Here is a 19,507-nt window from a genome sequence, read left to right as displayed (position 1 = left end):
CATGTTGTATTTATTGTGTATGACATGAGATTTTGAATGTTCTTAAACATTGAGGTATGCCAGGCTAGCAGTTTTTGGAATTACGGAATCAGAACTTGACCTGATTAGTTTCCATCTCTCAGAAATCCCTTTCCTGTGTGGTAGGCTTGTCATATAAATTTTCAGTTTATAAATACTTAGGTGGTAAGCAAAATCTTATTGCTGTTATTTCATCCTGGTTGTAAGCATAAGGATCTGTCCTATTTCTTTGTTTTTTTTTTTCTCACTGAACCTTGTGCTTTTAAGATGTTTCAATGTTGCTATGCAAACATGGAAGATGTCTCTAAGCTGTTATGCACTGCAATGAGGTAGTGTGTATTTGTAACATTTTACCTCTGAATTCCCCTAAGGGTGGATAAACATTTTCCCATTTATGGTAATAACAATGCATTTATATTTTCTAAGTAATTAGTGTATGATTTTTTGTATAATCATTTAACAAATGTCTCTGGGATAAATATCTGGAGGATGGCATAGGAATAAATTCTAAAGGACCAAAAATACTGCTGGATTTTCAGTGTCATACTGTTAAGAAATTATGGCACAAAGGCTATCAGGGAGATGGAGCTGTTTCTTCCCCTTTCATTCCTTGGGGGAAGTTCTGTCTTACTTGATCTTTATGGCATCGCCTTTCCTTTTCTGCATTCATAACTGAATGTCACCAGTGTTAATTTCAATTTATAGGTGCATGGTGATGTGAAAATACAACCCTTAGCCTGGAAGATTTGTTTTGGGGAGGACAGAGAAGTCCTCTTCAACCCAGTGTTTCCCCTACAGCTATCTTTTCCCTTAGGGGCTCATGCAACAAACTTGTTTACCAGTAAGTCAGTGTTCTGGCTCTTAAACTGGTCTCACAGTATTCAGATTGTCATAATTTAGGGTTCTTTAATTCTTTATAGTTTGACCTTATCATTTAGATAGTACAAATTGTAAACACTTCTCATAGGCAATTCAATGACTCTTTGTATTCCTGATCACTTTGGAATGAATCTGACCTAACTTTCCTAAGTACATATATGGATATACTACAGTGACTCTCACCATTATGTATATCCACAAGACACTAATTTAAAAATGTTAAGAAAATAGCAGAAAGATCTGTACAGTAGACGAAAGGGATTAGGGAAGAGGGAGGAGGTGGAGGGTAAGTGTAAGTACTGGAGACTGAATTGAACAAATCAGATTCCATGTATTTATAATTATGTCAAAATGAATCCTAATGTTACATATAGCTAATGTGAATCAATAAAATAAAATACAAGGAAAGAATGTTTAATATTTAAAAGAATTGGCTACTTCAGATTATCTTTAACTAGTAATCACATATATCTAACTTATTGCTGTCTTTCCTTGCATAGAATATTATTTTATGTACATCCATCCACCACTTAAATCTGTCAATTCATCCATCTTTTCTGTTTGTTTTTTAAATTTATTTATCCATTGCTCTAATAAACATGATTTTGAATCTAATACATAATGGGTTCTGAGTTAGGCCCTCAGGGTATACAATGGAGAACAAAATAGATAGTGGAACCTTTCACTTTGGGGCTTGTACTGGAATCTGAAGACATGTTGGTATGAGGTAGGAGAATTGCAAGACCAAGGCCAGCCTCAACAATTTAGAAACTTTGCAAGATTCCATCTCAAAAGAAAAAAAAGGGGGGGGGGCTGGGGATGTGGCTTAGTGGTTAAGTACCCCTGGATTCAATCCCTGGTACAAATGAATAAATAAATAAATGTCCGTATGAAAGTTTGTTGTAGCTGTGATTAACTCTATAATCACTTGTCTTTAAGCAAATGATATTATTCTTGATAATCTGAGTGGGTCTCAGTCAATTAAAAGGCTTTAAGAGCAAAACTGAGACTTCCCTGGGGAAAAAAATCCCAGATGTAGACTGTTAACATCACCTCCTTCCTGAGAATTTGAGCCTGCCCTTTCTTATCACCCCATCCTATGGATTTCAGACTTGCCTGGCCAGGTCACACAATTGTGTGAGCCAATTCCTTGCAATAAATCATCTTGTATATATTTAATATTTACCACATTAATGAAATTAACATATATTTATGCATGTATATATCCATATATGTATACAAACAGTAACAATATAATATATACACATACATTCTATACATCATATTCAATTATTCTATATATATTCTGCATTTTAACACTATATACACACATATGTGTGTGTGTGTGTGTTTACTTTTAGTTCTATCTTTCAGGTATAGCTTTGTTGATACAAAAGCCATTCCAACCAACAGTAGCCTTTGTGTGCATGTAAACATCCACCCTTCACCCCCATCACAAGGCAACCAGTGATTTTCTGGTAGAGAAAGGTTCCTGATATTCATATGATAGTAATCATCCTTTCTATATACTTTCCCAGACACATGTATTCAGATTCGTTCATATTATTTTTATCATACACATGAATAATTCAATCATTTCTAATGCTAAGTGGTATTATATTCTATACCTCAAACACAATTCAATTACCCATACCTTTGTTGATGGACTTTAGTTTGTCACCAGGAGTTTGGTTTTTATCCATAAATATTCATATGCAAGTCTTGTACTCTGGAGTCCTTGGAGTATATTCGTGTGCATTGTGCACATATATGAGAAGAAAATACTATAGGCCAGTGAACCACAACAAAAGACACAATAAAACAATTACCAGAGTTCCCACAAATCTGAATTGAAAAATATGTTAATAAATGGGGTATTGAGCAGAGTACTCAGAAGAGTACTACAAGGTAGTGAGACCAAATGAACTCTAGAATAAATTTTGCTATTGTTCAACCTAATAAAGTTTAAAGTTTGAAAGAATCAGACTCTTTCTAAGTAATCAAACTATATTATGAAGCAAAGATGAAATACATTTGTAGGAATGTGAATATATGGAACAGCCAAAAAATTAAATTCATAGTGTTTGCCAAGCAAACAGGGAACTAAGATGTATATGAAAGAGAAAAAAGCAAACAATGGAAAACAAGCCCAGATATCACACAGATGACAGATTTAGTATACAAAGATATAAACAGAGGCATGATAACTATATTCCAAGCATGAATGTGACATACATATGAGTTATAATATATAATATATAATATAATAAAGGCCTAAATCAAACTTCTAGAGATTAAAAATGTGATATCTGTTATGATATTAGACATATTAGACATTCCAAAAGAAGAGTCACCAACATAAATTCATTACAATAAAATCTATCCAAAATGAAACACAGGGAAAATTTAGACACAATGGGCAAATTCCAACAAAGACACAAATTACCAAAGTTCACTCAAGAATAGATAATGTCATCCTGCTCCATTCCTTTTCCTGCCAATGACAGTATTTCATTCTTCTTTATGACTGAATAATATTCTATTGTGTATATGATGTTAAATGAAAAAAACCAGGGTGGAAATACAAATACTGCAAGTTTTCTTTCATACATAAAAGCAAAACAAATGAACTACTACAACAACAAAATCTTTGACCTGAAAGTAGAGTAGTGGGCCATTAGGGACCATTATTCCATTCTTTTCTTCCATAAGTTCAGCTTGTTGTTTTCCACAAATGAATGAGAACACATGGTTTTTGTCTTTCTGTGTCTGGCTTGTTTCAATTAACATAATGATCTTCATTTCTATCCATGTTGCCATAAATGACAGAATTTCATTCTTTTTATGGTTGAATTGTATTCCATTGTGTAAATATACCACATTTTCTTTATGCAGATATCTACTGAAGAGCATCTAATTTGGATCCATATTTTGGCTATTGTGAATAGTGCTGCAATAAACATGGAAGTGCAAGTGTTTTTGGTATGATTTCATCTCCTTTGGATATATTCCTAGTAGTGGAATTGCTGTATCGTATGGTTGTTCTATTTTTAGTTTTTTGAGGAATCTCCCTAGTGTTTTCCATAATGCCTGTACTAATTTATATTCCTGCCAACAATGTGTTAGAGTTCCCTTTTCTCTGCATCCTCGCCAGGCATTTGTTATTTCTTGTCTTTTGATGATAGGCATTTTAACTGGGGTGAGATGATATATCACTGTGATTTTCATTTGCATTTTTTCTGATGATTAGTGAAATTCAGCATTTGTTTCACTGGGAAGAGGAGGAAGGAAGAAAGAAATTCAATGAAATAGAATCAAAAACAGAGTAGAGGAATCATTCTTGGTTTTCTTTAGCACAGAAGGGTAAATAATGGGCAAAATAATCCATGATAAAATTCAAAATGAATATGAAATTCCCAACACATAAAAACGAATGAATATCTCACACTGAACCCCACTGATATATGCAATTACTATGGGTTAATAAAAGTTATTAGAGAAAAAGTAGATAAAGAAATGTCAGTTACTTTATCAAGAAAATTAAATAAGCAGTTAAAATCATCCCACAAAGAAAACTCCAGGCCAAAATTACTTCAATGGTATATTCCTCCAAATATTTAATGAAGTACTAATAATAATTCTTCCAGGAAATTGAATAAGAGGCAATACTTCATATCTGTTTCCATTAAGTCAGAAGTTATATTGTATCAAAAATTAAAAGGTATCACAATAAAAGACAGCAATACACCAATATCTCTCAAGAATATAGGTGTAGGGCTGAGGTTGCAACTCAGTGGTAGAGCGCTTGCCTACAATGTATGAAGCTCTGGGTTTGATCTTCAGCATCACATAAAGATAAATAAATAAAATAAAGGTATTGTGTCCATCTACAACTGAAAAAATAAGTTAAAAAAGAACATAGGTGCAAAATTCTTAATATAAGTTTTGCAAACAGAATAAAAATACATAGGAATGGAATATAGTCTAGGTTACATTTATCCCAGGAAAATAGTGTGTTTTCTCAAAAATTAATTTAATTAACCATGATAATTGTCTAAAATGTATAATAATCCCATAGATGAAGAAAATTTTCACAAAATATAACATGCATTTCTAACTTTTAAACTGATCTCTCAGCAAAATGTGAATAGAAGATAACTCCTTCAACCTGATAAAGGGCATATATCTACAACTAATATCATATTAAATGAAAGACTGAGTGATTTTCACTGAATATCAGAAATAAAGCAGAGTCAATGACTCTTTGTACTTGCTATTCAATATTGTAATACTGTTTCTAGAAAGTGCAATAAGAAATGAAGATCAAAACCAGAATAAAGTTATCCTTATAGGAAAGGAAGAAATAACAATGTTCTTATTAGAAGATGATATGACCATGTAGAAAAATTGGAGTAAAGTAGGAAATTTGCAGGTTATCAAATCATTATATAATAATAAATTGGATTTCTCTATAATAGTAATGATTTCTTTTTAAAAATACTTTCATTTTATTTATTTGTTTTTTATGTGGTGCTGAGGATCAAACCCAGGGCGTTGCACATGCTAGGTGAGCACGCTACCACTGAGCCACAACCCCAGCCCCAAAGCAATGATTTTTATATATTAACTAAATTAATGAACTAGCAGTGAACCAAACATTGAGTTAAGGAAATAATGCATTAATAAATTAACAAATTATTGGCAAGACCTCCACATTTCTATTGCTCACTGAAGTGTATACATCATTTAATGAAAGTAAAGAAACTGTAAATAAATTAACATATTTGCTATATTCATGTATTTGTAGATTTAATGTTTTTAAGGTGTGAATTTTCTCCAAACTCGTCTATTCACTTAACACGACTGCAATTAAAATTTCAGGATTTTCTGTAGAAATTGACAATGTCATTGTAGAATTTACTTGGTAATGCAAATGACTTACAATACACAAAGTGATTTGACAAAGAAAAGCAAAGTAGAGAACTTTCATTACCTGACTTTGACTTATTACTAAGTTGTAGTAATTAAGAGCATAAAATATTGAGGCAAAAATAGAAATATCAATGTAATAGAATAAAATCCATAGAGATTCACACATAGAAGTTCAATTGGTTTTGGGGAAAATTGACAAAGCAATTCAATAAATAATGGATAATGTTTTCAATAAATAATATGAATATTATATTGTTACTGTAAATAACAGTCAATTTCAATTTTTACTTTATATGTATTTTTTGCAGTGCTAAGATTGAACGCAAGGACACTCTTATCACTAAACTATATCCCCAGTGCCCCCACACCCACTTTGTTTTTTGAGACAGGGTCTTACTAAGTTGACCAGAATGATCTCTAACTTGTGATCCTCCTACTTCAATATCTCCAGTGGGTAGAATTGCAGTCATAACAACCCCACCCAGAAGCAATGATTTCTTAAATAGGACACAAAATAACAAATTATGTAAGAACAGCATCAATAAGTTAAACATAACAAAAATAAAATCAATTGATTTTTAAAATACAATGTTAAGAAAATGAAAATGCAACCTAAAGACAATTAGAAAATATTTGCAGAACATATAGTAGACACAATATTTATATCTAGAATATATAAAAACCTTTTACAACTCAAAGATAAGAATACAAAACAGAGCCGGTCATGATAGCACACACCTTGTAATCCCAGTGGTTTGGGAAGTTGAGGCAGGAGGATCAAAAATTCAAAGTCAGCCTTAACAATTTAGCAAGGCTCTAAACAGCTCAGCAAGACCCCATCTCTAAGTAAAATATTATAAAGGGCTGGGTATGTGTGGATCAGTATTTAAACACCCCTGGGTTCGATCCCCAGTACCAGTATATATATATATGCATGTGTATATATATATGCATGTATATATATGCATGTGTATATATATATGCATGTATATATATATGCATGTATATATATATGCATGTGTATATGTATATACACATACACATATATATGTCATATATACATATACATGACAGAAATTCACTATGGCAGATTAAAGGAAGGCTACATTTCTAGTTGTGTGGTTCTTGGAATTCAAGCAGCAGGTGTTCTGCTTCTCAGCCAGGTGAGTGAAAGAGGAAATTCAGTGAAATTCTATAGCAGACAGTCATAGTCTCTTAGAGACTCAGAAACTGTGGTACACTGAACAAAAACAAGAAAACATTAAGCCAAACTGGTGCAATATTGGCAGCAGTACTAGTTCACTATAGATAGGAGGGATAATGCAAACAGAGAGAGAATACAATGGACAAATTTGGCACAAGAAATCCTGTAGATCAGGAAAAATTCCTTAACTTAGCTGATCCCAAAACAAACAAGTCTTTGAAAAGTGATTTGTGTTTCCCTATTTTTTTTTTTTTTTTTGGTACTGGGATTGAACCAAGGGTCATAAGCACTGAGCTGCACTCCAGCACTTTTTGTATATGTTTTTTTAGAGAGTGAGTCTTGCTGAGTTGCTTAGTGCCTTGCTACATTGCTGAGGCTGGATTTGAACTAATTATCCTCCTTATTCAGCCTCCCAAGCCACTGGGATTACAGGCATGCACCACCATATCAGACTGTTTCCCAACTTTTAAGTAGAGAGCTAAGGCCAAGAGCCATCTTGAGAAGGCCACATTGTAGCTTGCTGATGCTTAAACCGTGAAATGTTCCAGCAAGGGCTTACCATGTGGCCTAGGGCACAACTAGCCTAATAAGTGAAATGGGCTCAGAGAAGATTGTACCCAGGGGGATCAGAGTCAGAAAATTGGAGGGGAATACAACTTGATTTCTCTTTGAGTTTTGTAGCTCACATAACCAACTGAAGAGGGTCGTACAGGTATGAACTCACTCAGGGACCAAGCCTGAGAAGGCTGTATTCATGGGCAGCAGACTATGTGAGACCCCAGCCCCATGAGTAGAAATCTTGGGAGACTCCTGACCTTCAGACTCCCAGCAGAAATTGGTATTGGTTTGCCCCTAAGGGTGTGTTGATCTAATCTTTCCAGAGCAGATATCACTCAACAAAGTTACTAAGCCCCAGCCCAGAGGAGTACAGTGATCTGGTCGGTCCATACAAAACTCCAATTGACACTACCTTATACTGGTGAGAAGGGAAGCTGAGGGATGTTTCTATAAACTTCAGTTTCAAGCCATTCCAGCTGGCAGCTCAGTGGGCAACAAAAAAAAAAGGAAGAGATCAACAATCCCAGCTAGTACTTGTACTCTCTCTCTCTCTCTTTCTCCACACCCCCCCCAAAAAAAAATGGAAAGAAGCACAGTTAGACATAAGCAGTGGCCATCCATCCTTGTTGACAGTTTTGACCACTTCAGTGGTGACAATTCTTTCATTTTTCATTAAGAACTTTCAAAAAAAATCTTGCTTTCTTTGTGTATATTTGTGTGTGTGTGTGTATACACCACACTTTGTTTTCTTTTTTATTTTTAATGATAATTATTTTTCCTTGTCTTTTGAAAGTTAGGGATTTTGATTGTTTATTTTGTTTTTTTAAAATATTCTTTTTAGTTGTAGTTGGATACAATACCATTATTTTATTTACTTATTTTTATGTGGTGCTGAGGATCAAACCCAGCACTTCGCATTTGCTAGGCGAGCACTCTACCACTGAGCCACAACCCCAGCCCCTGTTTATTTTGTTATTGTTTGTTTCTCTTTTTCTCATTCTTTTTCCCACCAGCAGCCAAATTTTATTGTTCTCTATTTCTACCTTCTCTTTGGTTTTTTTTTTTGTTTTTTTCTCCACTTTCTTTATAATCATCTCTTGCTACATCTCTTCTGCCTTCTCTCTATTCACATTTTAAACATCCTAAACATTATTTCACCTTTCTATCACATTTCTTTTCTCATAATGAACTGTGTGGTTACCATATGTTGTTTTTTATATAAATTTTTTAAGTTGTTGATGGACCTTTATTTTATTCATCGAACCCAGTGCCTCACACATGTGAGGCAAACACTCTACCACTGTGCCACAACCCAGCCCCTGGTTGCCATATTTTAGAACCATTTGATTTATATAACTTCTAGTCCCACCATTCATGTTGTTTCAGTTATTAATACTGTGGATTGCATACTCAATGCTGCCTGTTAACTTTAACATCAGATCTAGTTCATGGCTACTTATTGTTTATTATGATGGCAATTGCTGGCCCCATCGTTTTTGTTTTGTGGTAATTAGTGTTGAAGATATCATGGTAGGCACCAGGTATTTATTTTAATGCCATATATTGTTTGTTTTCATTGTTGATATTATTTGTTTCTCCCTTTTTTATGAGGTTCTATTAATCTACAGGGACTCTACAAGTTCACAGGGTAGAGATTCTGCTGCTGAATTAAACTCAGCCAAGAAAGAACACACTTTGCTTCACACACAAATCAACCACACACAATCCTCAGAGTTTAAATAGAAGAGACTTTTGTATAAGAATTAAAAAGACAAAATAGAAGAAATTTTGTATAAAAATAGAAGACACAAACTTCTATTTTCTTCACAAGTATTCTCTTCCCTTTTTGTATTCTCTTTAATACAAAGAATAAAAGAGACAAAAATCCCAAACTAATAAACAATTCCCACTTAGGAATGACTGGGTAGGGGAGGATTGGGTCCCACTCATGGACATCCTCTCCTACAGCAAAAACAGAAAGAACACAAAGGCTGTGGATACCACATATACGGGGGACCTCAATCAAGATCATTCTAGGACACATTGGTAAGATGTGCATGTAAAAGTAGAAGATAAATCAATCCAAGCAGATGAATAAAATGCAACATCAGAATATAACATATATATATATAATAACATGAAACCTCCAAAATTCACCAGCAACTGACTTGATATTGAAGATATTGAAGTAGAGGAAATATCAGATAAGAAATTCAAAAGAATGATCAATGAACTAAGAGAACATAAAGAACAACTGAATGCATTAAGAAGTTAGTACAGGAGATAGAGATATTCAAAAATAACAAAACATAAATCTTGAAAATGAAACAAAATAAATCAACTAGAATGTTCAGTTGAAAGTCTCTTTAATAGAGTATACCATGCTGAGACACAAGCTCAGAGCTGTAAGACAAAGTGATTTGCCTTGAACATTCAGATGGTATTTAAAAAAAGAAAATAAGTAACGATAACCAAACTATAAAGGAAGTCTGGGGCAACATTAAGATACCAGATTAAAGAATCAGTGAAATCAAAGAATGTTTTTGGGATGCAGGCTAATGACATGCATAACATTTTTAGGGAAATAGTAACAGAAAAATTTCCAAACCTTAAGAATGAGATGGAAATACAGACACAGGAGGCATTCAGAATCCCCAATGGACAAGATTAAAAAAAAAACCTCTCTATGACACATTATAATTAAAATACCAAACATACGGAATAAAGATAGAACATTTAAAGCCTCAAAAGAAAAACATCAGATTATATTTAGAGGCAAGCCAATGAGAATTATTTATGATTTCTCAGCAAAATCTCTAAAATTTAGGAGGACTTGGAATGGTGTGGCCCAAGCCCTAAAAGAAAGTAACCTGAAGGAAAGTCAAAGCGATAGACATCATTATCCAACGTACATGTATGAAGACATGAATTGGTGTCAACATACTTTATATACAACCAGAGATATGAAAAATTGTGCTGTATACGTGTAATAAGAATTGTAATGCATTCTGCTGTCATTTATTTTTAAAAAATCAATTAAAATTTATATCACAAAAGGATTGCTATATCCAACAAGCACATCCTTCAGAATCAAAGAAATAAAAACCTTCCAAAATAAGGAGAAACCAAAAAAGAAAATCATGGCTGCTAAACTGATGCTATAGCAAATACATTTTTTAAAGTTGTAGATGGGCACAATAACTTTATTTTATTTATTTATGTGGTACTGAAGATGGAACCTAGTGCCTCACACATGCGAGACAAGCACTCTACCACTGAGCCACAACCCCAATCCATAGCAAGTATTTAAAGAAATGATTCACATAGAAGAAATAAAAAACAAATCCCAGAGCTCACAAATGGACAAATCTCATTTGGAGAGTAGCTAGGCAAATGAGAAACAGGACCAATTTAAACATTAGAAAAAAATCAAAATGGCAAGACTTAACAAACATTTCTCTATACTAACTAACTGAATTTAAGTGGTGTCAAATCTCCTACTGAAAGACACAGGCTGGCAAAGGGATTTAAAAATAAGATCCAACTATGTTGTTTGCAAGAGACTCACCTTACAGGTAAAGACAGCAACAGGCCAAAAGTGAAAGGATGGAAATTGATATATCATGCCAGTGGAGCCTGAGAAAAAGAAGAAGTAGCTACTCTCATAGCCAACAAAGAAAGCTTAAAGCCAAAATTAATCAGAAGACTCAAAGAAGGTTACTTCACCCTGGTAAAACAAACAAACCAACAAGAAGATAACAAAAATAAATATTTATGCCCCAAATGTTGGTGAACCAAATTACATGAAACAGATCCTTCTCAAATTAAAGATTCAAATAGAGCCCAGAACAATAATAGTGAGTTATTTCAATGCATGTCTCTGAGCCATGGAGATATACATTCAGTAAAGACTCTTCAGAACTAAAAAAAAATATTATAAAGTCTCTTCAGAACTAAAAACATTATAAATCATCTATAGAATATTTCATCCAATGACAGTTGAATTCATTTTCTTCTTAGCTACTCATGGAACCTTCTCTAAAATAGACTTATTTTAGGCCGTAAAGCAACTCTTAGCAAATACAAAAAATTGATATAATTCCTTGCATCTTAATAGATTATAATGGAATGAAATTAGAAATCAACACCAAAAACACTACAGAAAATATATAACATAGAGATTGAACAATATACTTCCAACAAACAAAAATTCAGGACCAAATAGATTTTCAGCTTAATACTAGGAGACCTTTAATAAAGAACCAATGTCCATGCTCCTCAAATTATTCCATGAAAAATAAAGGGAGCCAGGCATAGTGGTGCACACCTTTAATCCCAGCGGCTTAGGAGGCTGAGTCAGAAGGATCGCAAGTTCAAAGCCAGCCTCAGGAAAAATGAGGTGCTAAGCAACTCAGTGAGACCCTGTCTCTAAATAAAATACAAAATAGGGCTGGGGATGTGGTCAAGTGCCCCTGAGTTTGGTTCCCAGTACTCAAAAATAAAATAAAAAAATAAAGGGATGGAATACTTACAAATTCATTCTATGAACCCAGTATCACTCTCATACCAAAACTAGATAAGAACAAACACATCAAGGAAAGAAAACTATAGATCAAGACTCCTGATTAACTAAGATGTTTAATAAAACATTTCTAAATTATATTCAACAACATAGTAACATTGTATATCAGGACCAAGATGGTTTTATCCCAAGGATGCAAGGATGGTTTAATACATGCAAATCAATAATTATAATTTACCATATAAATAGAACTAAAGAAAAACATCACAATCGTATTAATAGTTTCAGAGAAAGCCTTTAACAAAATGTAGCACATAGTCATGATAAAAACACTGAAGAAACTAGGGATAGAAGGAAAGTACTTCAACATCATAAAGGCTATGCTATGGTTTAGATATCAGGTGGCCCCCAAAAGCTCATATGTGAGATACTATTCAAGAAAGTTTAGAGATGAAATGATTAGGTTATGGGAGTCTTAACCTAATCAGTGCATTATTCTTGTAGGGATTCACTGGGAAGTAACCATAAGCAGGCAGGTTAGGGTACACATTTTGTCCCTGGAGAGTAGAGTGTGCGTGTGTGTTTTCTCTCTCTCTCTCTCTCTCTCTCTCTCTCTCTCTCTATATATATATATATATATATATATATATATATATATATATATATCCCTCCCTCCCTCTCTCCCTCTCTCCTTCCCTCTGTCTATCTATCTTTATCTTTATCTCTATCTCTATCTCTGCTTCCAGGTTCCATATCTTTCTTGAGCACTTTCCTCCACAAACTCTTCAGTGATGAGATTCTGCCTCACTGCAAGACCAGAACAATGGAGTGGCTGTATATGGATTGAGACCTCTAAAACTGTGAGCCCCAAATAAACCTCTCCTTTTCTAAATTTTTTTGGGGTCTTTTGTTCACAGCAACACAAAACTTACTAAAACAGGCTATAAAAAACGAACCCAAAGCTAACATAATAGTGAATGGGGAAAAACTGAAAGCATGTTATTTGTAATCCAGAACAAGACAAGTGTCTTAACTTTCCTATGTTTAAATATGAATACACCACCAGTGAAATTCCACTTCATCTCCAACAAGAATGACATTCTAATTAGAATAAGTTATACTCCATGTATGTGTAATATAGCAAAATATACTCTACTGTCATGTATATCTAAAAAGAACAAGTAAAAAGTCAAAGGGAGATCAGTGGAGGAAAAGGACTAGGGGCAAGAGGTGGGAAGGGAGAGGAGAAGTTCTAGAGAGGGATATTAGCCAAATTATATTGTTATGCTCTATGTGCATGTGCAAATATGTAATAATAAATTCTACTATTATGTGCCATTTTTTTTAAAAAAAATAAATGCTCACAAAAAATAAAATTACAATTTCCCTTTAAAAAGGATGTCCACTCTCACCACTATTACTCCATATAATATAAAAAAAAACAATTCTAGCCAGAGCAATCAGCCAAAGCTGGAAATAAAGGGGTAAAACTGGAAAGAAAGAAGTCAAAGTATCACTGTTTGCAGATAATATGATCCTATTCTTAGAAGATCCAGAAAGCTCCACCAGAAAACTGCTAAAAGCAAAATATCAGGTTACACGATCAATATTCAAAAATCAAATAAATAGTTTTCTTATGCATCCATAATAAATCTTCTGAGAAAGAAATCAGAAACCTAATTTCTTTCACAATTGCTTTTAAAAAACTATCTAGGAATAAATCTAACCAAGGATATGAAAGACCTGTACATTGAAAACTATAATCACTGAAAAAAGATATTGAAGAAGACACAAGAAGATGGAAAGACTTCTCATGTTCATGGATAGGCAGAATTGTTAAAATGGCCATACTATGAAAAGCAATATATGGATTCAATGCAACCCCCATCAAAATTCCAATGACATTCTTCACAGAACTAGAAAAAATGGTCCTAAAATTCATTTGGAAGAATAAAAGACCCAGAGTAGACAAAGTGATTCTCAGTCAAAAAAAGGAGGCATCACATTACCTGATCTCAAATTATACTGCAAAGGGATAGTAACAAAAACTGCATGGTACTGGCATAAAAACAGACACAAAGACAAATAGTACAGAATAGAAGACACATGCACACCCACACAGATACAGCCATCTGATCTTTGACAAAGATGCCAAAAACACACACTGGAAAAGGGAGTTTTCTTAACAAATTGTGCTGTGAAAACTGGTTATCCACAGAAAAGAATGGATTTAGATCTCTCTCACCCTGCACAAAAGTCAACCCCAAATGAATCAATGATCTAGGATTTAGAGCAGAAACTATTCAAATCCTGGAAGAAAATATAGGGTCAACACTCCAACACATAGGTTCAAGCAACTATTTTATCAATAGACCCCTAAATCTCAGAAAAGAATTTCCTGAGTTAATAAATCAATTTTAAAAGCTTTTGCACAACAAAGGAAACAACTACAAATATGAAGAGAGAACTTAAAAAATGGGAGAAAAATATTTGCTAGACACTCTTCAGAGTATTAATATCCAGAATATGTAATAAACTAAAAAAAACTTAAAACACACACATGCACACAAATACACGCAGTTAATAAATGCATAAATGAACTAAAGAGATACATCAAAATAAGTACAAATGGCCAATAAATACATGAAAAAATGTTCAACATCATTAGTAATTAGGAAAATGCAAATCAAAACTCAATTGAAATTTTATCTCACTCCAGTTACAATGGTAGCCATCAGAAATACAAACAATAATAAATGCTGAAGAAGATATGGAGATAAAGGAACACTTTCACACTATTGGTAGGATTGTACAATAGTAAAAACACTATGGAAATAAGTATGAATCTTCTTCAAAAGAATAAGAATATACCATATAACCCAGCTATACAACTCTTTGGTATTTATGCTACAGAATGAAAGTCATCATATTGCACTGATACATATATATCCATGTTTGTGGCAGCACAATTTACAATATTCAAACTATGGGATTAACCTAGGTGTCCAGCAATGGATGAATGATTAAAGAAATGCAGTATATATACACAATGGCATTTTATTTAGCCATAAAGAAAAGTGAAATTATGTCCTTTGTGAGAAAAATGGGTGAAACTTCAGAACATTATGTTAAGTAAAATAAGCCAAACTAAAAAAAAAAAAAATAAAAGTCAAGAGTCATGTTTTCTCTCTTATGTAAAAGCTAGAGAGAAAAGGAAAAGAAAAGTGGGCAGGCCACTCATGAAAACTGAAGGGAGATCAGTAGAGTAGAGGAAAGGGACTCGGGGAAAGAGGAAGGGATGAAACAAAGAAATACTGGGGACTATTATTGGTCAAATTAATATTGTTATATTGATGCATGTATAAATATGTAACAACAAGTTCCACCATTATGTACAACTATAATGCACCAATTTAAAAATATGGCAAAAACATCCTAATGCATGCAATAAGAAAATGGGAAGATTTGAAGAGACAGTTCACAAAACAAATAAGTGGATGGGAAATAGGACATGAAAAGGTGTTTAACACCTTTAGTTATTAGGGAAATACGAATTATAAACAAAATAAGCTTCCCCTACATAACCATAAAATGGCTAAACTTAAAATGCTGATTGACCTTATTAAGTGTTGTTGAGAATGTTAAATCAATTGGAACTCTTATACATTGTTGGTAGTAAGGTATAATAATATAGCGATTTTGGAAAACAGTTTTCTTGGTTTTCAAAAACTTAATATTCACCTACCATATGACGTTGACATTCCACTTTTAGGCATTTATCCAAGGAAAATGAAAAGATATGTTGTGATGATTAATTTTATATGTCAATGTGGCTGGGCTAATTGGTACTGTTTTAGTCAGCTTTTTCACTGCTGTGATCAAAAGATCTGATAAGAACAATTAGAGGAGGAAAAGTTTATTTTGGGGCTCATGGTTTCAGAGGTCATAGTACATAGATGGCTGATTCTATTCCTCTGAGCTTGTGATGAGGCCGAACATCATGGCAGAAGAGTGTAGTGGAGGAAAGCGGCTCAGGACATGATCAAGAAGCAGAGAGAGTTTTCCTCACAGCAGAAAAAAGTATGGATCCCCAAGGCAACCCCCCAATGAGCCACCTCGCCCAGCCACACTCTACCTGCTTTCAGTTAGAACTCAGTTAATCCCTATCAGGGGATTAATTCACTAACTGGGTGAAGGCTTTCATAACCTAATAGTTTCACCTCTAAACTTTGCATTGTTGCATACCTGAGCTTTTGGGGAATATTTAATATCTAATCATAACAGGTACCCAGATAGTTGGTAAAACATTGTCTCTGGGGATGTCTGTGAAGATGTTTATGGAAGAGATTAGCATTTGAATCAGTGGACCAAGTAAAGAAGATAGCTTTCTCCAATGTGGGTGGGAATCACCCAATAAATTAAGTACCTGTACAGGAAAAAAAAGGTTTATGGTGGAAATTTAGGCAGAGCAATATCTATTCCATAATGACAAAATGGTGCTTCTTTCATGAGGCAAGTGATGCAATATAATCAGCCTTCCATCAGGTTGCTGGATGACAATCCCACTGGGTTTTGTGTTCTTGTTTCCTGCTGAAAATTTAGGCACCCAGAAATAGTCATAGCTAGATCAGCATTGGTGAGTGAAAGTCAATTTTGTTAAACCTATATATAATCTCCACTCCTGCCACCATGATTGCTTTATGAATGAACCTATTGAACAATGACAGATGGCTGGGGAAAGTCTGACTAGCATCCACAGAATGTGTCATCCTATCGACTTGATTAATAAATCTTTCTCTGTTGAGGTCATGCTTTGGTGAGTGTTCACTTGGACCACGAATATCTTCACATTTTTGTCCATTAAAAGGTCTGTCTATGTATCTCTTCCCTCATAATCTCTATCACCAATTTTCTTAACACTTTCCTTCCATATTCATGACTATCAAGCCAAACCACTGGTTATATCCCATTAATCAGTACATAACTGCATACTGGGCTATTTTTCTTTCCAAGTAAAATATATAACTAGGTGCACAACCAGAAATTCTGCATACTGACAGGATTTCCCTTTACCACTTCCTTCTGGGATGTCCCAGAATGGAACTGTATAGACATTCACTTTTGGGTAGTAACTGCATATCATGCAGAACCATTTATAACCTGGGCCAGAGTCTTCTCTTCTTCAGTCAACTAATTGTAGGGACTCCCTAGTGAGACCATAGGTGCAGGTTAAGATAGAAGAGATAGTACTGCAGGAGTGGAGGCCATGGGCATTTGTGACCACTTCTGCATGTAAATTACTTGTGCCTTCATAGTCTGCTTGGGCCCAATCATGTACATGCCACTTCATTTGATGATGAAGTGCTGCTGTGTACAACCATTTTACAATGAGCATCTTAGCTTGCATAGAAACTTTGGTGACCCGTGTTCAAATATTTAGTTTCTACTAAGGCCCAGTAGCAGGTCAAGAACTCTTCTCTTTTCGTTTTTATTTTAGTTTAAGATGGACACAATATCTTTATTTATTTTTTTTATGTTTATGTGGTGTTGAGGATCAAACCCAGTGCCTCACTTGGGCAAGGCAAGCACTTTACCACTGAGCTATATAACCCCAGCCCCCTCATTTTATTTTTTATTAGAGCTTTATGGTTATATCTAATAGTTAGATTCATCCTGACATACTCACACATGCATAGAAATCTATTTCAGTTCACAATCCCCCTTTTCCTCCCCGCTCCCCTTCTCCTTCCTCTAGTCTATTAGCCTTCCTTTCGCTCGTCTATTTGTATTTAATTGGTACTTTATGCTCTAGCTTCCACATATGAGGGAAAACATTTGACTTTTGAGTTTCTGAGTTTGGCTAATTTCACTTAGCATCATATTCTCCATTTCCATCCACTTACCAGCAAATGAGAATCTTAGCTTGCATAGAAACTTTGGTGACCTGTGGTCACCAAATGCCATAATTTCATTCTTTTTAATGGCTGAGTAGAACTCCAGTGTGTGTGTGTGTGTGTGTGTGTGTGTGTGTTTCTTAATCCATTCATCTATTGATGGACATCTGGGTTGATTCCATATTTTAGCTATTGTGAATTGTGCTTCTATAAACAGTGATGTGGCTGTATAGCTGTAGTATGCTGATTTTAGACCTTTGGGGAAAATACCAAGGAGTGTTGTTAGCTGGGTCGTGTAGTGGTTCCATTACCAGTTTTTCGAGGAATCACTATACTGCTTTCGAGAGTGGTTGTACTAGTCTGCAGTCCCATCAACAATGTACAAGTGTTCATTCTCCCCACAACCTCGCCAAAATTTATTGCTGCTCATATTCTTGATAATTGTCTTTCTGTCTGGAGTAAGATGAAATTTTAGTGTAGTTTTGATTTGCATTTTCCTGATTGCTAGAGATGTTGAACATTTTTTCATATTTATGAGCCTTTTTTTTCTTTCTTCTATTGAGAAATTTCTGTTTAATTCTTTTGCCTATTTATTGATTAAGTAATTTTTAATTTTTTTTAGTTGTTAATAGAACTCTATTTTAAAATTTATTTATATGCGGCGCTGAGACTCAAACCCAGTGCCTCACACATGCCAGGCAAGTACACTACTACTGAGCCTCAGCTTCAGCCTGGGAAATTTGTTTTTATGCTACTAAGTTTTTTTTTTAGTTTTTGTATCTTTTCTGGATATTAATCCCAGAGAATAGTTGCTCAAAAGTTTCTCCCGTTCTGTAGATTCTCTCTTCATGTTCCATGAGCTGTTTCTTAAAAGAAGAGTAGTATTTGAGGATTATGGCAGGGCCTTGGTTCAAGGTACTAAAATATTACACTGTAATTCAACTAGACTCTTCAAAAGATTTCAAACAGCATATCAGTGAAGCAACATTGGATATACTGTATTATATGGCCCAAGTGGTAGAGAACTTTGCACAGCAGTTTGGATCTATTTTGAAGTCTTGTGCTGGGTGCAAAACAACTGGAATTCTAGAAATTTCACTGAGATAGAAGGCTACTGAACTTCAGTTTGATTTATTTCTCACCCTCTGATATTAAAGTGCCTTACAAATTAGTCCATAAAGTCTATTGATCATCTGACCTCCACAAGCCCTGAGTTTGACTGGAGGGTCACAGTGACATTTGAATCTCCTGTAATTAGTGTCAGTCCAGAGTCAATGTCTAGCTGTCCCCAGTTATTTCCTTTACCCCAAAGCATACGTACCTTGGCAAAAGGCTGTGGGCCCCTTTGGGGATAGCCGTGCAAAAAAATTAGCAGTGTTAATTATCTGTAGTATTCTGGAGTCCTTCCTTAAGGAGGCTCAGCCTCCCCTTCATTCCGGGGGAATAAATTTGTAAACTGGCTCTAGTCTGAGAATTAATTGAAGGGCAATGATTGCCTGC

This window comes from Urocitellus parryii, chromosome X (genome assembly GCF_045843805.1).
Source record: "Urocitellus parryii isolate mUroPar1 chromosome X, mUroPar1.hap1, whole genome shotgun sequence".
In the NCBI taxonomy this organism is placed as follows: Eukaryota; Metazoa; Chordata; class Mammalia; order Rodentia; family Sciuridae; genus Urocitellus; species Urocitellus parryii.
This window is presented reverse-complemented; position numbering follows the sequence as displayed.